This window comes from Phyllobates terribilis, unplaced genomic scaffold, assembly GCF_046119375.1.
Source record: "Phyllobates terribilis strain yellow unplaced genomic scaffold, ASM4611937v1 Scaffold_1__5_contigs__length_1240528914, whole genome shotgun sequence".
Classification (NCBI taxonomy): domain Eukaryota; kingdom Metazoa; phylum Chordata; class Amphibia; order Anura; family Dendrobatidae; genus Phyllobates; species Phyllobates terribilis.
Window position 1 is genome coordinate 738,898,043 of NW_027362761.1, and position 14,590 is coordinate 738,912,632.

Below are 14,590 nucleotides of genomic sequence, written 5' to 3' on the forward strand. Positions count from 1 at the left end.
TGCTGCAGTGCATTTCCCACTTCCAGGCTGATCTACAGTACAAATGTCACAATGCCAAGTTAATTCCGCATGTGTCAACCAGCTAAATCTGCAGGGGGTTGAATACTACTTGTAGGCACTGTAGATGCAGAAAAAAATTATATTGAATTTGCAACCTGGTGGAGGTTAGTATAGATGGACTAAGAGAACAAGTCCCACACACTGCTACAAGCCGAAATAGTTTTTCAGAGCTATATGCAGAAAAAAATTATATTGAATTTGCAACCTGATGAAGGTTAGTATAGATGGACTAATAGAACAAGTCCCACACACTGCTAGAAGCCGAAATATTTTTTCAGAGCTAGATGCAGAAAAAAATTATATTGAATTTGCAACCTGATGGAGGTTAGTATAGATGGACTAATAGAAAAAGTCCCACACACTGCTAGAAGCCGAAATAGTTTTTCAGAGCAAGATGCAGAAAAAAATTATACTGAATTTGCAACCTGATGGAGGTTAGCATAGATGGACTAATAGAACAAGTCCCACACACTGCTAGAAGCCGAAATATTTTTTCAGAGCTAGATGCAGAAAAAACTTATATTGAATTTGCAACCTGATGGAGGTTAGTATAGATGGACTAATAGAACAAGTCCCACACACTGCTAGAAGCCGAAATAGTTTTTCAGAGCTAGATGCAGAAAAAAATTATACTGAATTTGCAACCTGATGGAGGTTAGCATAGATGGGCTAATAGAACAAGTCCCACACACTGCTAGAAGCCGAAATAGTTTTTCAGAGCTAGATGCAGAAAAAAATTATATTGAATTTGCAACCTGCTGGAGGTTAGTATAGATGGACTAATAGAACAAGTCCCACACACTGCTATAAGCCGAAGCCCAAATATTTTTTCAGAGGTAGATGCAGATAAAAATTATTTTGAATTTGCAACCTGCTGGAGGTTAGTATAGATGGACTAATAGAACAAGTTCCACACACTGCTAGAAGCCAAAATAGTTTTTCAGAGCTAGATGCAGAAAAAAATTATATTGAATTTGCAACCTGCTGGAGGTTAGTATAGATGGACTAATAGAACAAGTCCCACACACTGCTACAAGCTGAAATAGTTTTTCAGAGCTCTATGCAGAAAAAAATTATATTGAATTTGCAACCTGATGGAGGTTAGTATAGATGGACTAATAGAACAAGTCCCACAGACTGCTAGAAGCCGAAATATTTTTTCAGAGATAGATGAAGAAAAAAATTATATTGAATTTGCAAACTGATGGAGGTTAGTATAGATGGACTAATAGAAAAAGTCCCAAACACTGCTAGAAGCCGAAATAGTTTTTCAGAGCTAGATGCAGAAAAAAATTATATTGAATTTGCAACCTGATGGAGGTTAGTATAGAAGGACTAATAGAACAAATCCCACACACTGCTAGAAGCCGAAATATTTTTTCAGAGCTAGATGCAGAAAAAAATTATATTGAATTTGCAACCTGGTGGAGGTTAGTATAGATGGACTAATAGAACAAGTCCCACACACTGCTACAAGCCAAAGACCAAATATTTTTTCAGAGCTAGATGCAGATAAAAATTATTTTGAATTTGCAACCTGCTGGAGGTTAGTTTAGATGGACTAATAGAACAAGTCCCACACACTGCTAAAAGCCAAAATAGTTTTTCAGAGCTAGATGCAGAAAAAAATTATATTGAATTTGCAACCTGATGGAGGTTAGTATAGATGGACTAATAGAACAAGTCCCACACACTGCTAGAAGCCGAAATAGTTTTTCAGAGCTAGATGCAGAAAAAAATTATATTGAATTTGCAACCGGCTGGAGGTTAGTACAGATGGACTAATAGAACAAGTCCCACACACTGCTACAAGCCGAAGCCCAAATATTTTTTCAGAGCTAGATGCAGATAAAAATTATTTTGAATTTGCAAGCTGCTGGAGGTTAGTATAGATGGACTAATTGAACAAGTTCCACACACTGCTAGAAGCCAAAATAGTTTTTCAGAGCTAAATGCAGAAAAAAATTATATTGAATTTGCAACCTGCTGGAGGTTAGTATAGATGGACTAATAGAAAAAGTCCCGAACACTGCTAGAAGCCGAAATAGTTTTTCAGAGCTAATTGCAGATAAAAATTATTTTGAATTTGCAACCTGCTGGAGGTTAGTATAGATGGACTAATAGAACAAGTCCCACACACTGCTAGAAGCCAAAATAGTTTTTCAGAGCTAGATGCAGAAAAAAATTATATTGAATTTGCAACCTGCTGGAGGTTAGTATAGATGGACAAATAGAACAAGTCTCACACACTGCTAGAAGCCGAAATAGTTTTTCAGAGATAGATGCAGAAAAAAATTATATTGAATTTGCAACCTGCTGGAGGTTAGTATAGATGGACTAATAGAACAAGTCCCACACACTGCTACAAGCTGAAATAGTTTTTCAGAGCTCTATGCAGAAAAAAATTATATTGAATTTGCAACCTGATGGTGGTTAGTATAGATGGACTAATAGAACAAGTCCCACAGACTGCTAGAAGCCGAAATATTTTTTCAGAGCTATATGCAGAAAAAAATTATATTGAATTTGCAACCTGATGGAGGTTAGTATAGATGGACTAAAAGAACAAGTCCCACACACTGCTAGAAGCCGAAATATTTTTTCAGAGCTAGATGCAGAAAAAAATTATATTGAATTTGCAAACTGGTGAAGGTTAGTATAGATGGACTAATAGAACAAGTCCCACACACTGCTACAAGCCGAAGACCAAATATTTTTTCAGAGCTAGATGCAGATAAAAATTATTTTGAATTTGCAACCTGCTGGAGGTTAGTATAGATGGACTAATAGAACAAGTCTCACACACTGCTAGAAGCCGAAATATTTTTTCAGAGCTAGATGCAGAAAAAAATTGTATTGAATTTGCAACCTGATGGAGGTTATTATAGATGGACTAATAGAACAAGTCCCACACACTGCTACAAGCCGAAATATTTTTTCAGAGGTAGATGCAGAAAAAAATTTGATTGAATTTGCAACCTGATGGAGGTTAGTATAGATGGACTAATAGAACAAGTCCCACACACTGCTAGAAGCCGAAATAGGTTTCAGAGCTAGATGCAGAGAAAAATTATATTGAATTTGCAACCTGATGGAGGTTAGTATAGATGGACTAAAAGAACAAGTACCACACACTGCTAGGAGCCGAAATATTTTTTCAGAGCTAGATGCAGAAAAAAATTATATTGAATTTGCAACCTGATGGAGGTTAGTATAGATGGACTAATAGAACAAGTCCCACACACTGCTAGAAGCCAAAATAGTTTTTCAGAGCTAGTTGCAGAAAAAAATTATATTGAATTTGCAACCTGCTGGAGGTTAGTATAGATGGACTAATAGAACAAGTCCCACACACTGCTAGAAGCTGAAATATTTTTTCAGAGCTAGATGCAGAAAAAAATTATATTGAATTTGCAACCTGATGGAGGTTAGTATAGATGGACTAATAGAACAAGTCCCACACACTGCTAGAAGCCGAAATATTTTTTCAGAGCTAGATGCAGAAAAAAATTATATTGAATTTGCAATCTGATGGAGGTTAGTATAGATGGAATAATAGAACAAGTCCCACACACTGCTAGAAGCCGAAATAGTTTTTCAGAGCTAGATGCATAAAAAAATTATATTGAATTTGCAACCTGATGGAGGTTAGTATAGATGGACTAATAGAATGATGCTATGCCCAAAAGGTTTTACTTCACTAGGTGCAGTAAAAAAAATTGTATTCTATACACAGGTGGTGTAGCTTGCAACACAGATAGGCTTCTCCACTGACTAACACACACTGCAAGAGGACAAAAAGGATTAGCTTTGCTAGATTTAGCCAAATGCTGTGAAAAAACTTGCACAGCACTGACACAGACCTGCCTTGCAAAAAGTGATAGGAACTGATGTAACCTAGCCCTGAAAAGGACTGCAATTACAATTAGTCTTTACTCCCAACCTATCTATTTAAGAGCACAGACTTGCCTAATAAAAGTGATAGGAACTGATGTAACCTAGCCCTGAAAAGGACTGCAATTACAATTAGTCTTTACTCCCAACCTATCTATTTAAGAGCACAGACCTGCCTGATAAAAGTCGTAGGAAATGATGTGACCTAGTCCTTAAAAGGACTGCTATCACAACTATTCCCTACTCCCAAGCTATCTGTAGATTTGTGCGAAAATTGGCTTGAAATTAACAAAGTATAGCGCACACAGCAACAGCGGTGCCGTCTAACACGCAGCTGCAGCAGTGAGAAAATGGTGGCGACGAGGAAAATGGCTGGGTCTTATAGGGCAAGGACATGTGACATACACAGCCAATGACCCATGCCCTTGCTTGTGTGAAAAAAAGCAGTTCGCTCCGTGTGTGCGCTGCTAATAGGCTGACAGATTGCACCACCCCATTGTAAATGCGGGAGAGAAAAAAAAATGGAGATCTTTATTATTTTTGCAGAGATCCATCCCCTGCCCCTCCCCCCGCCCCGCTGTACACTCAAACTGCGTATTAACATTAATTTTCAGCATTACTGAGAAAAAATCCAGTAATGATTTTGGTGCACGAACAGTTATCGAACATAACCTCGAACAGCCGAATTTTTTTCAAATTGTTCGTGTTCGCCGAACGGCTCGAACACCGCCCAAAACAGCTCAAATTTGAGATTGGCGAACAGTTCGAGTCGAACACCGCTCATCTCTAGTCTCAGAGGACCAAGCAAACTAGACAGAGATAGGTACCAAAGCACCTGGCTCGAGAGATAGTCAAAAAACGCTGAAGTCCAGCAAAGCCAGAAGGGCGGAGCTGGAATATATAGGCAGCTGGTCACGTGACCGCAAAACACAAGATAGCAAAAACTAACAGGAGGGTTTTATCAGTACCCCTCTTCTATGAGGATCCTCCTGATCCTCCAGGCCCAGGCCTATCAGGAAACCTCCTGTGGAAAGCTTTAACAAGCCTAGGAGCAGAGACATCATCCGTCCTTACCCAGGAGTTGTCTTTGGGACCGAAACCCTTCCAGGAGACAAGATACTGTAATATCCCTCTATGCCATCTAGAATTCAAAATACAAGAAATTTCATATTCACTGTCTTCCACCACAGGAGGAACTGTGACAGTGGCGTCCCTATTAGAAACGTCAGCCTTTTTCAACAAGGAAACATGAAAAACAGAATTAATCAGGGACATCCAACCTGACAGCAGATGGGTTAACAACCTGAAGCACTTTAAATGGACCCACAAACTTAGGACCCAGTTTTTTAGAGGGAATCCTCAACCGCAAGTTCTTCAAGGACAACCAAACCATGTCACTCACAGTAAACAAAACCTCTTTACATTTCCTGTAAAAATACCTCTTGGACTTCTTGTTAGCCTCTTGCAGGTTACAAACGTACATTAGTCCAAACTCTCTCCAAATCACCGGAAAAATTCTCCTCCTCCGGCACCACCGACCCCAATTTGGAGAACGAACCAAAAGACGGATGTCTCCCAGTGCAACAAAAAAAAGGAGAACACCCAGCAGAGGAGGATGTATGATTGTTAAGAGCAAATTCTGCGAGAGGCAGAAACTCAGACCACACCTCTTGATTGTCCGCCACAAATCAACGCAAAAACTGTTCAACATCCTGGTTCTTTCTTTCAGTCTGTCCATTAGACTCAGGATGATACCCAGACGAAAATGACCAATGGACTCCCAACCTGTCACAAAATGCACGCCAAAAGCGAGCCACAAACTGAGGTCCTCTATCAGAAACAATATCCGTGGGGACACCATGGAGCTTGACAATCTCCTTAACAAATGCCTTAGCGAGAGTCTTAGCGCAGGGCAACTTAATGAATGGAACCAAATGACATGACTAGCCCAGGGGATGGGGAATGACTCAGTTACTCGGGCCTTTAGCCTTAAGGAGGTCGCGGTGGTCGTCTCCCGGGCCCGTACTCTGGGGTCACTCTTTAAAAAGGCGTTGACCGATGTTAAGTTTATAAAAATGTTCGTGACGCCACCTATGGTTTCTGATGATATTCACCAGCGCTGCGCAGTCCACTGAGGCCGGTGATAAGGCAGCTAGATGGTATGGCTCCCCACAGGTGGAGCTGGGCCTCAGGGCAGGGTACGGACAGGGTATGCAGGACGGAGAGACTCAGCCGGGACAGAGCAAGAACAGGGATGGACACAATAGTCACTTCAGTACCTTTTACTGATGGAAATTCAGGCACTCCCCGGAGCACTGTAGGGTGAAGGGTGTATGTCCGGATCCTCCCCAATAAGCAGGTTTTGGGCCTCCTGGTTCTTGCTGCTTCGTAATAAGTTTCTGACCTGCCTGGAGCTAGGCCTAACTTTGTCTCTGTCCTGCGATGGCTGACCTTGTGGTAGGGCCTTCTCTTGGAGTGCACGCTCCCGACCTACGGGACCTATGTGTCTCCTGGCTCTGGTACGTATCAGCACTTTAGCGATCCTGGGACCTGTAGTTCTCCAGGGATTCAGGTTTATCTTACTGGGTCGTGGAGATCCCGGCAAGCTTTGGACCCGGTGTCCGGTAACGACTTCTTCTTCGGGGTGAGCTAATTAAGCTCCTCTGCCCCCTATGAGCTAACTCTCTACTCTTTCGCCTTCGGCCTACTCGGACCCTCAATAGGCTACTCACACTAACGGCAGCGTGCCACTCTTCACCGATCTTATGGCGCCGGCACACCTAAAGCTCACCTCTCTGAGCTACACGGAGTCTTGATCTGGAAGCTCCACTGCAGGATAGCAATTGCAGGAGCTGGAACAGACTTTTGTCCTCTGAGGTAACTCCTCTCAGGCTGCACTGGACTCACTGCTAAACCAGACTCAACTCTGACTCCAACTGACCAACTGCCAGGCTCCACCTTCCCTTTTATATCTCCCTAAAGGGCTCCCTCTGGTGGTCTGAGGTGGAAGGTGGAGATGTGTGAATGGTTATGGGGGCCTCTTGTGGAGGAATCCTTCAATACACCCTTCTAGGATCTGTGATACCAAGCACAGCTGGGCTTCACATTCACATCTTACTAAAACGGTCTACGACCACCCAGATGACAGTAAAACCCTCAGACACAGGAAGGTCAGCAATAAAATCCATAGAGAGATGCGTCCAAGGCACACTAGGAACCTCCAGAGGGCAAAGCAACCCCGCAGCAGGAGTATGTGAAGCCTTTGACCTAGCACACACATTACACTGACGCACCCACTTGATGACTTCCTTCTGCTATCCAGGCCACCAAAAACTGCGACTGATAAGTCTCTTAGTCTCCGAAACTCCTGGATGACCTGCCAACCGAGACTAATGACACTCCACAAACAAATCTCTCCTAAAGGCTCTAGGCACGAACAACCTCCCATGGGGAGTGTTAGATGGAGCATCATCTTGAGCATTCAGAATCCCATTCTCCAAATCGGAGTCCAAAGCCGCCACCACAACTCCTTTCTGCAAAATGCTCTCCTCCTCCTCGGTACTGACCGTAGGAGAGAAGCTGCGAGATAAAGCATCGGCTTTAACATTCTTAGTACCAGGGATATAGGTAACAGAAAAATGAAACCCAGAAAAAAAAGTTCCCACCTAGCTTGACGGGCATTCAAGCGCTTGGCAGCATCCAGATAGATCAAATTCTTATGATCTGTGAAAACCTGAATAGGAAATCTAGCGCCTTCCAAAAAATGACGTCAGTGTTGAAACGCAAGTTTAATAGCCAGCAACTCCTGATTTCCAACATCATAATTCAGTTCGGTTTCCGAAATTTTTTTCGAAAAGAAGGCACAAGGATGTACTCCACCTTTGTTCTCCTGAGACAAAACTGCTCCAACCCCCACCGATGAAGCATCGACATCGACCAAAAAAGGTTTGGTCTCATCAGGCTGTATAAGTATAGGGGCAGAACTGAACCTCTCTTTGAGATACTCAAACGCTTCAATGGCCTCAGTAGTCCACTGGGCCGTATTCGCACCTTTCCTGGTGAGATCGGTTAGAGGTTTAACAATTACAGAAAACTTCTTAATGAATTTCCTGTAATAATTGGCAAAACCCAAAAACCTCTGTATAGATTTCAAACCAATAGGCCTAGGCCATTCCTGCACAGCCTGAACCTTCACCGGATCCATCTCAAAGCCCTCACTGGAGACAATGTAGCCCAAAAAACTAATTTTCTGCACAGCGAACTCACATTTCTCCAGCTTAGCAAAGAGTGAATTATCACTCAATAACTGCAAAACTTCACGTACACTCTGCCAATGGGACTCTAAATCTGGTGAATAAATCAAAATGTCGTCCAAATACACAACTACATTCTTACCAGTCAAAGGTCTCAGGATGTCATTAATAAGGTTCTGAAAAAATGCAGTTGCATTGGTAAGACCGAAGGGCATCACCAGATTCTCAAAATGACCTACCGGAGTGTTACAAGCAGTTTTCCATTCATCACCCTCCTTCACACGTAACAAATTGTATGCCCCTCGGAGATCAATTTTTGAGAACCACTTGGCCCCCACTAACTGGTTAAACAAGTCAGGAATTAACGGCAATGGGTAGGAATTGCGTACGGTAATCTTATTAATTTCACGAAAATCCAGACATGGGCGTAAACCGCCGTCCATTTTTTAACAAAGAAGAATCCGACTGCCACAGGCGACTTAGAAGGTCTAATGTGACCAGCAGCCAGGCTAGTCTCTATGTACTCCTCCAAGGCCTTTCTTTCAGGGAAAGTAAGACTAAACAAGTGACTTTTGGGAAGAGTCGCACCTGGAACAAACTCAATGGCGCAATCATAATCCCTATGAGGAGGTAAAACTTGCAACTCCTCCTCCGAAAAAACCCTCCAAAAATCTTGAATAGGTACTGGATATTCCCCTTTTTCCACAGCCGCAATGCGACCATTACAACATTTATCATAGCACTTCGGACTCCAAGACTTAATCACATTAGTAGACCAGTCCAACAAAGGATTGTGCAGTTTTAACCAAGGCAATCCTAGAACAACTGGAGAGGGCAAATTATCCAAAACAACCAAATCCAAAATTTCTTGGTGAACACCATTGATAGTGAGAGGAAATGCAGCAGTTTTGTGAGTAATACATTTCAAAGGAGTGTTATCAATTGCAACCACAGAAATAGGAGATGACAAAGGTTTGGATTTCAATTTAAGTTTTTCCAAAAACCCTTTATCAATTACATTAAGTGCTGAACCACAATCCATAAATACCTGAAATTCAATCAAATCTCCCTGCAGAGTAGTACACCCAGAAAGGAATACTCCTGCAGAGTGTAAACAAGCTATACGGGCGTAACTGACCTTTTTTTTTTCTTTACTTAAACGACGCTGACAATACTTAATCAAATGATCAGCTTTACCACAATAAAGACACAGACCTTCGGCGAATCTCCGATCTCTTTCTTGAGAGTGGAGTGATATCGCCCCAACCTCCATTGGTTCTCCGCTGTCAGAGCAGATTTTCTGGAAACTAGGACCTGAAGTTACAGGAGTTTTTATATCATTGACCCTGGACCTTTTTCTCCTGTCCACACGAACAGCTAACTGCATAGCTTCTTGCAGAGTCTCAGGTGCAGGGAATGCAATTAGCAAATCCTTAACCCTTTCACTCAGACCAGCAAGAAATAAACTTTTCAGCGCCGAATCATTCCACTTAACTTCTGAAGCCCATCTCCTGAAGTGTGTGCAATAAATTTCAACATCATCTGACCCCTGATTCAAATGTCTAAGTTCTGATTCAGCAGATGAGATTCCATCAGGATCGTCATATAATAGCCCCATAGCAGAAAAAAATTTCTCAACAGAACTTAAACACGGATCATTAGGTTGGAGAGAATAGGCCCACCCCTGTGGTTCTTTGCGCAAAAGTGACATAATAAAACCAATGTGCTGTGATTCATTCCCAGAGGACCTCGGTCTCAAACGAAAATATAACAAACAAGCATTATTAAAGGAAAAAAATTTTGCTGTTTACCATAAAAAATATCAGGCAGTCCTACCTTCGGTACCACAAAATGCGCTCCAGGACAGCTACTCACGTGTTGCTGAAGCTCGGCCACCTCAAGAGACAATCCCTGCAGGCGTTGAGCCAACTCCTGGACGGAAACCATATTGATCCCCGAATTTCTTTCCTTTTAGTTTTTTTTTTTTTCTGGGCTGGACTTACTGTTATGATCTGCAACATAAGCTAAGGAAAGAATGGGAAAAGCTGTCCCTACAGTAAGACTAAGCTGAATCCCTACAATGTAGCGGGCAGCCTGTTCCTTGTGAACAGACCCGCCTTCATCCTCGACTAGTCTGAAGGGAGACCTATAGAATCAAGGGAAGGGTCCCTAAAAGAACTAAGGACAGGGACAAAAATGGGACACCTCCTAACAGAAGTTGTTGCAGAGGAAAAATCACAAACTGATAAAAAGTACTAGAGGTCCCAGAGGACCAAGCAAACTAGACAGAGATAGGTACTGAAGCACCTGGCTAGAGAGACAGGCAAAAAACACTGAGGTCCAGCAAAGCCAGATGGGCGGAGCAGGAATATATAGGCAGCTGGTCACGTGACCGCAAAACACAAGATAGAAAAAACTAACAGGAGGGTTCTAACAGTAGTAAAATGTTAAGATTACATTTACCTGTGATTGTATTTTTCACCGTTGAAAATGCAAAAACACATCAAAAACACTACGTGTGAACATAGCCCAAGGTGTAGAGGAGCATTTTTGTTTTTGGTTATTTATTTTACCTTATATACAAGTCATTACCTTGGAAAGGATGTTCCTTAACATTTTTCCCAGGAAAATCCATTTTGGTTTCGTTTTTGTATGTTTTATTGTGAGTCCGTAAAAGTGGCGTAATACTCTGACAACATTTTTCACAGCAGTAACCTGGGAGTCAGATATGCTTCCAGGGGTCTTCCCCATGCTGTTCCCATGTCATTTGAGCACTGTTCCGATCGATGTTGGCAATTTTTAGGCCCTCTGCAGACCTCTGGGGGGGGCCGAGCACTCAAGCACTCCAATTTGCTCGACTCGAACAATGAGTACCCGAGCATTTTAGTGCTTGCTCATCGCTAGTACTAACCACACCTCTAGATGAGTTCCTTGAGGGGTATAGTTTCCAAAATGGGGTCATTTGTGTGGGTTTCCACTGTTTAGGCACATCAGGGGCTCTGCAAATGCAACATGACGTCCACAATCTATTCAGCCAATTTTGCAGTCCAAAAGTTAAATGGTGCTCCTTCCCTTCCGAGCCTTGCCACATGCCCTAATAGTAGTTTTCCACCACATATGGGAAATAGGTGTATTACTAATTGTATGGTCCATTTTCTCCTGTTACCCTTGTGAAAAAGAAAAATGTGGGGCTAAATCGACATTTTTGTGGGAAAAAGTAAAATTTTCATTTTTTCCTTCCACATTGCCTTAATTCCTGTGAAGCACCTGAAGGGTTAATAAGCTTATTGAATATGGTTTCGAGCACTTTAATGTGTGCAGTTATTAAAACAATGTCGCTTTTGGGTATTTTCTGTCATTTAGTCAGCCCCTCAAAGTCACCTCAAATGTGATGTGGTCCCTAAAGAATTTGGTTTTGTAAATTTTGTTGAAAAATTGTGAAATTGCTGATCAAATTTTAACCCTTCTAACTTCCTAACAAAAAAAAATGATGTTTCAAAAATTATGCTGATGTAAAATAGGCATGTGGTAAATGTCATTAATTTACTATTTTGAGTGATATACCGTAACTATCTTGTTTAAGGGCATAAAAATGTAAAAAAAAATTCTGATATTTTCACAAATAAACTCGAAAAATATTGGCCCAAATTTACCACTTACATAAAACACAATGTGTTGTGAAAAAACATTCTCAGAAACACTGGAGTCATTACCTCATAAAGTGACACTGGTCAGAATAGTAAAATTTGAAGGACTTAAAGGGAGTCTCACACCCTCATAATGCATATTAAATTACATGTAGAGTGATATAGGAGACTTACCTGCTATGAAAATCAAACCACCACTGTACATGTTAGGTGTACTGTGCTTGAGAAAATAACTTTTATTCCAAATTCAAATGAGGGGCCTTCATTGCACCACTGAAGTGGCAAAGGACTAAGTCCACTGTTACGCCCCCTTAATTAGCATTTTGTGAACCCTTCTTCTGATTTACAGTGCTCACTTGCCCAGAGCAAGCGCTGCCTGATCTCAGCCTGCATGTATGCATGTGCATACTGACACTTCCTATGCCTGGCCGCATGCACGTAGTGTCAGTGGTAGCGCACACATAATGTTAGCTGCTTTGCTTGGCTCCTCTCTTCCATAAGGCTGTGTGCCCACGATGCGTTTTTTAAGCGTTTGCGCAGCAGCAATTCCGCAGCGCAAACGCTTAAAAAACGCTTGGTAGAAGGTCTGCCATGTTCCCCAATGATAATCCCAATGTGCTGTGCACATGTTGCGGAAATTTCCGCTGCGGATTATCATTGCGGAAAAATCCGCAGCACTACCATTAATTTTGCGTAATTGCGGTGTTTTCACCGCCATTGGCTTGCATTGAATTGCATAATATCCGCATCTCTACATGTGCACATGCGGATATTAAGTAATTCAATGTGCTGGAGGAGACTCTCCTCCAGACCCGGGTACCATAGTACCTGTAAAAAAAAAGAATTTAAAATAAAAAATAAACATTATATTCACCTCCTGATGGCCCCCGGTCTCCTTAGTGATGCGTCCTGGCTCCCCGGCGACTTGCGATGGTCTAAAAAGACCTTCCATGACGTCACAGGTCACGCGACCGCTGACGTCGGCGGTCGCGTGACCTGTCACGTGACTAAATTACGTCATGGAAGGTCCTTTAAAACCACCACGAACTGCCCAACACACCGGACGCACAGGAGAAGGAGACTGGGGCCATCAGAAGGTGAGTATAATGTTTATTTTTTATTTTTTACCATTCTTTTTAACTACTTGGTTGCATGGATTTATACAGTGTGACCAAGTTGTCAAGCACTTTTCCAAGTGATGCTAAAATCGCTTGGAAAAGCACTTGACAACCCGCATGCGAAATCGCATGTGAAAAACGCGGGACATTGGCTTGTCCCTGACAGAAAAACGCATGTAAAATCCGCATGCATTTTTTCTGCCAGGAAAAAATCCAGAGCATTTCTGCATCGTGGGCACATAGGCTTAGTGACAGAATGGCTTTAGAGGGGAGCCAGGGAGGAGAATTGGCCTGTCAATGCTTGCTGCTTGCCCACACACACTGACAGAAAATGCAGGTATCTCAACTAGTGATGAGCGAGCACTAAAATGCTCGGGTACTCGTTGCTTGGCTCGAGCACATTGGAATACTCGGGTGCTCGACCAAAGCAACGAGCCCAAAGTAAGTCTATGGGAAACTAGAGCATTTTTCAGGTGGCTCCCCCCGGCGATCTGCAGAGGGCCTAAAAATTGCCCAAATCAATGGGAACAGTGCTCAAATGACATGGAACAGCATGGCGAAGACCCCTGGAAGCATCTCTGACTCCCAGATCACTGCTGTCAACAATGTTGTCAGAGTATTATGCCACTTTTACGTACTCACAATAAAACACACAAAAACGAGACCAAAATGGATTTTCCTGGGAAATATGTTAAGGAACATCCTTTCCAGGGTAATGACTTGTAGATAAGGCAAAATAAATAACCAAAAACTCCTCCACACCTTGAGCTATGTTCACACGTAGCGTTTTTGCACTTTTGCATTGCTTTCAACCAAGACAAATGCATTCACCAGGAAATGTGATTTTAACATTTTACAAAGTTATCTGGCCATGTGGTGTGTGACACATCATCAGAAACATGCATACAGTGCTGAAAAGACATGATAACTGCATGGGGAAGCATCTCTGACTCCCAGGTCACTGCCTAAAAGTGTGCCCATCATAAGTGATCCTTGGTGCATGGAAAGATGCCTCCCACCATGCACCTGTTGTTGCAGACTTGCAACAATCACTGTCAACATCCTTGTACCAGTGTCCTTGTTCAGTTGTCCCTACCCCATTCCTTGTAATGCAAGCGCAAGTATGCAGCCAGCCACCAACCAACCCACAGGCTGCAATACTATACTGCCAAATTTTTGACAGCTGCTTGCACTTGAAATGTGGCCTTTTAGGCTCGTGGAGGCAAAAGCTTTTCATAACCTCATGCCAGCGGAGGCCGGGTGTCCATACTCGGTCCCCAGCCACCACTGTTTCTCCCGGTGTCTTCTCCGCCTTCCACAAGCACGGGTCCCACAACATTATCTGTGCCCTCCCCAGTGCACTTACTGGGAAGGACCACCTTAACACAAACACGTGAACAGGTGAATGTGTCCAGGGACGGTACGGAGCCAGTCCACAGCTTTTTTTGCTGAGTTGAATTTCACCACAGCCATATTCTTTAGCTTGGTGAAAGGATTTGAAGGACTTGGGAAACCATATCTACCCAGATGTCATTTCTTCCAGGAAGTCCTCTAAAGCTGCTTTCACTTGAAATGTGGCCTTTTAGGCTCGTGGAGGCAGAAGCTTTTCATAATCTCC